We start from the raw sequence: 6,186 nt of genomic DNA on the forward strand, positions 1-6,186 counted from the left end.
AATTACGTTACGTTGATTTTATATTTATTGTTATTGGTATAATTAGTTAATTCCGTTCAAATTGCGTTAATGTTTTAATAATAATTAATGAAAATGTTTTCAACTGTAATCGTATAAATAAACTTATTTTTTAATAATATAGCATGAAGACTTTGCTTAGCTTATAACCTTACATATTCTCATTATTTTATATTTATTAATTTTATAAATTTGAGCCTTTTCCTTATATTATTTTTAAAAATTATAATCTAAATATAATCTTAAGTAAGATTGAATTATATCAAATTAAAAAGTAAAACCTAAGTGGTCCTTAACTTTACTATCTAATGCAGCAAATGCAGCAAAAAAATGTTTCTGAAATGTTTTCTGAAATTTTTAAACGTTTCTTTTCTTTACAAAAAATGTTTAAAAAACATTTAAAAAATGTTTAGTTAATTGAATAGATCCTTTTTTATCATGCTACTATCATGTTATCATGCATTATTAAGAAGGTTACAATTCAATCTTTTTAAAATGTCACCTTCCTCCCCACAAACGCACACACACACACACACACACACACACACACACACACACACACACACACACACAAAATGAGATTCAATTCCGTCAAACTCTATGCAGTTCATAATGGGATGAATTACAACCATAACTAATGACAGCGATCTTTTAAGTTTGAAATAACTCAGTAAAAAAGCATTGTAAAATTCCATACTTTCATGTGCATTTTGTCCCATTAAGCTGTCATACTTGATTTACGCATCGTAACAATCACACATCTTCGATTATCAACTTTTCATCTTTTCACTTTGTCACCTGACATTTTGACCTGATAATAATGCCCAGAATAAATCTTATTCAAATATTCTTAAACTTTAAGCTTCATTTTGCATTTTCAAACATATTTTTATTTTCATTATTTATCAAGTGATCATTTGATAAATTTGATAAATTTTTGCTAATTTTTCAGTGTATCGCTTTTTTTGCGGATGAGTTTAGATTAGTATAAATATATTTATTAGTATAAATATATATTTAGATTGCGCGATTTGAGATGTGATATATTAGCGAGATATGCCTCGACATGTGCTATTGTAATGGGATATTGCTCGCAGATGTCGCTATATAGGACAAAAGCTTTTTTGTTTAATCATTTTCCGTCTCTCTTTGTTGGGAGTGGATGACAATCTGCGTAAGGAGTAAGTATTCTTGCTCTTATTTGATTTGAGAGCTTCGGTTAGCAACATATAAAGCTAATAAAGACTATCATTCTCTGCTTATCGGATTAGTGTCATTTAATTATATTCCTCTGGATTTTCCTTCGATAAGAAGAGACATAACAAAAAAATGCTGGAAACACTACTTAAAATGTTATATATACTTCTTATTTTTAATGTAAAAAATGGAAATATAAAATTGCTTACTGATTGCTTACTGATTTCATACAGTGGTATTTATTATCTCATAAAAGACTTTATGTTAATACCTTAATACTTTAATACTGTATCAGTTCGCATTGATAAAGTAAACGACAAGGTTTACGAAAGGCATTAATAATGGATTATGACACGCCGATAACTCGTTTTGATACTTCTAAATATTTTATGTTTTGAGACTTATTAAGATCCTTTCATGTTTAACGGAAATTTTTACATTCTGTAACTAACGCAATTTATTCCTTTACCACAATAAAGAATTTTCTACTTCATTGATATATCATATTGTGTAGCATATTATGAATCCAAGAAGAACAAAAAAGTTATTATGATATCGAAATAGCAGTAAATAATTCCTCAAAATGAATGTAAATAATTACTTTTCGATCATTTACAATTCAATTAAATGTAAATAAAAATTTCAACATTATCATGACTGTTATTCTTCTCACTTAGGTGATCGTAACTTCATACATTATTCATACATGAATAATTGAAATCCCCCTCATTTTCGAAACATAAAACATTGCTTCCACAGGGGTCAATCAAACTAAATGATATGACTTATTTAAAATAAAATATATAAAATTAGATTCCAAATTTATTTATTTAAAATTTATTTAAATCATAAGATGAAAAAAATATATCCTTCGTGGTCTCCGTGAGTCAAAATGATATCAAAGCGAGCTTCATTTTTCGCGCTATATTTTAGAATCCTGGCTTCAAAAAGACGCGTATCTGCCATCTGTTGCAGATTTGAAGCTTCAATTGTCGATAGAATTATTTAGCTTTTTAATGGGCCGTTAATATGCGTTTAGCAATCACACAAAAAGCATTTTTTTTGTCAAAAAATGTCAGTAAGTGTGACCAACGCGTCGTTTTTATTAACAAAATTTATGATTTATATTTTTATATTGAATACAAAAATAAGCAAGATATGGATTGTGTCCTTCAAGTAAAAATAAAAAACGAAGAGAGAAGAATGTTCGTGCCTACGATCCATGTGTAATAAAGATATTTTTGGTAATAATTTTTGGTAATAATTTTTTTCTCAAATACTACTCAACTTTACAGAAAAACTGCAAGAGATAAAAATTGTTTATTTTCTTCTCATAGAACTCTGAGAATTTTTTCAGAATTTTTTATCAACTTTTTAGTACTGCATTTTTTGTAATTAATATCTCATTAACTATTACCAAAATTGCAAAATAGTAGAGGATTTTTCTCAATTTAGTTTGCCCTATTTACACACGAGCGCTTTGTCAAAATTTATCAAACACTCTGTATCTGTGTAATTTTTTTAAGACAATACTATTGAAATTATTACTATTGATTTGGTAATACTTCAATAATGATTCATTCAATGGGTCATTTTAACCCAGAGTAACTATTGTGTGGCTTTTTTGAAGTGTGACCATAAAAGATTAAATATAAATTGCAAATACAAAATAGTTGTTTTATTTTGTTTATTTGAATGTACATTAAGTACTTTTACATATTTAACTATAACTATACAGTGATTGACTATTTAAGTGTTGAAATTTAATATAATCACTACAGTTACTATTGAAATTATTTGAAATTATTTAAAATTATTTAAATTTGATGCAAAGTGAACGTTAAATAAAGTTCAAAGAATATTTATGTCAAATATAATACAAAAAACTTTGTTAAGAATAGGACTATGTTTTTCATTTTTTCAACAATAGAAACATTTATTCAGAAAATGATAGTTATTGACTACAAGTTTTACAATAAAAAGGACAATCGAAATAAACATTGAGTGCCTGTTTCTGCGATGCTTGATTCCATCCTGAAGAGTCAACTAAGTACAATGCATCGCATATTCATTTTGCACGTGCTGTGTTTATTTGTATTTTAGAAACATTAAATAAAGTTTTTTAATTGCAATATTGTACTTTACATTTTATTGATTTCTCGGGACATCTTATATTAAGAGCACAATTTTTTAACTTTGCAATTTGCTCACTTTTTACATTTCTTTAATTTATAAAAAAAAATAAAATTTGAATTAAATTTTACATAATTATCTTAAAATTTATTAAATTCTCTTCAAAATGACTCATTACTTTTTTAAATTCTGCCCATTTCTAGTATTTCTAGCATTTACCCAAAATGAACTCGGTATCTCATAATAAGAACCTTTTCTCTAGTTATTTCATAAAAATATAATTTACCTGTTTAAATAAGTACACTTAACTGTCAAATATTTCTTAATTAGGGGAAGTCCAGACAAAGCGGATGTGTTAAGGTTTGGAAAGAAAAATAGTTAAAATTAAGATCAAAAACCTTTTTTATTTTCATAATTCTATTAATGAAATCTTTTGAAATGAAATTAAATTAAATTAAAAAAACTTGAACATTTAAATGTCTTTTTAGGCAAAAACATAAAAAAAAGAAACCATCCGCTTTGCCCGACTTTCATTCGAACAATAAGGATGGAATTTAAAAAATCAAAATCAGTGTCGGCAATCGCCACAAAAGAAGCTACTAAATCTTCTACACATAGTGCAATCTTCATGATGCACTGACTAATCTTCGAACGAAACGATGGATCATATATTCTTCAGAACTACATATCATATGTGTTGTGGAAAAAAAAAACAAGTGAGAGGTAAGCAATCATATGTTTTTCGTTCACTCGAAAGATCATCTGTCCCCCCCCCGGTATTTTTAATGAAATCACATACTGAGTACAGAGGATGAGCCATTCATTTTGCCCTCATCCACTTTGCCCAAAGAATCTACTTGGCGCAAATTTAAAAAAGAATAAGTTTAAGCAACAAATGAAAACTGTTAATCTCGAATACACATTTAAAGTCAAAAAATTCTTATAAAAAAATTATTCACACTGGTTAAGAAATAGTTATTGCTAATAATTAAACTATGTACCTTAACGAAAATAGAAAACGCATACTTTCTTTTATTCCTCTATCAAACGAGCATCATTATGTATTATTTCGCTCTTTCATGATGATGCCGATCGATCATTCCTTCAACAGTTAGAGACTCATAGTACTATCAGATAAATAAATGGAAATAAAAAAATATTCACTTGGCCCAGGACGTCCACTTTGCCTGGATTTCCTCTATGTACATTTTTTCTTGCGAATTCGATTTACAGACTCAAAATTGAATAATTCATAAATGAAGTTAACAAAGATTAATTATTATTATTACTATGTTGTGAAATTAGTTGTTAATTTGACTTGAATTTTAATATATAGACAAATTCATAGTAAATGATCATAGTAAATCTATCATTGTAACCACTGTACATATATTGTACATATACTCTTAAATCTAAATGATACATATATCAATAATCTAAAGAGAATAAAAAAAATATAATTTCTCACAATGTGTCACAGAAACGACAGCAGATTCTTCGAATTTAGAGATAAAAAATAAACTAATAATTAAGAATATCGAAGCACAAAACGAAACGCTAATTCGCGAGTCGTAGACATAGGCAGAGAAGAGAACCGTGCTACACATTTTCACTGCCAACAATTATATAATACTTTTTGTCTTTGATCTTAATAAAGAAAGCTACATTCAATCAAAATAAATCAGCAGTAAAAATTTAAAATTTAAAATTTAACAATTTCTTCTTTTTTTATTTAAAATAGAAAATAAGAACTAGACTATATCATAAGAAATTATTTAAAATAATATAAGTATTAAATAATTATTTTATCTTATTTTATTTTAAAAAATACTAGTATTTTAAATAATATTATTTTAAATACAATTGATCCTTACACACATTTATTTTTGGATCCTTTTCCTTCCCATCCCTCTCTCCATTTCTCTCATTCTGTCACTCTCTCTTTCTCTTTATTTTTTCCTTTCTCAGTTAAACGGAAATGCTTTAAATTACAGAGTTGCAGAAGTCAAAGTTTTATAATTAGACATACGCTGCCAAAAGTTTAAGCCCACATATAAAATTTATAGATGTTCCCAAAAATTTATAGATGTTTGCAAAATACTACTTGAAACTTCGATTCATGTCATACTAAAAACTTTTTCCTAATTTAAAAATAAATTGATATTTTATTTGGTACAGTAATGATTAACATAGCATTATTGAATTTTAAGGAAATAAGACCATGATTATAAAGCTTTTTTCTAAAACTGTGCTGTGGTATATTTTAGAAGAGAAATGGAAAAGTCTCTTATTGAGGACAAATAAAATAAACATTGTTGACAGATTATCTAGAATAATAAGAAAAATTAATTAGTATGAATAGCTACCTTGACAAAGATATTTAATGTTCTTTAAAACTTTTCTTTTAAAGAATGTTTTTTAAGAAACATCAAGCATTACATATTATTTTTTATTTCGTCATAAGACAATAAGTAAAATAACAAAAATGTATTATAATCTATAAATTTAGTTTTCTTTTATGCAGAGGATACGTTTTTAATTGAGTCTTAAACTTTTAGTCGACAGTGTAGCTGAGAGCACGATGTAATAAGAAGATGATAACAACTTGCAACAGCCTATATTGTAAGAGTTTATATAAAGAGTGATCCGTCATTAAAAAGTTCAGTTCCTTATCATCTGCAACTCATATGATATATTATAGTGATATTGTAAATAACAAAAACAGGTATAATTGACAGTACGAATAAAGAAAGTAAAAATATAAGTACATAAATTCAAAGTTAGAACCCGGTAAAATATTTTTCGTGTAAAAAAATTTATATAAATATATATAATTAT

This window comes from Atta colombica, unplaced genomic scaffold (assembly GCF_001594045.1).
Source record: "Atta colombica isolate Treedump-2 unplaced genomic scaffold, Acol1.0 scaffold203, whole genome shotgun sequence".
In the NCBI taxonomy this organism is placed as follows: domain Eukaryota; kingdom Metazoa; phylum Arthropoda; class Insecta; order Hymenoptera; family Formicidae; genus Atta; species Atta colombica.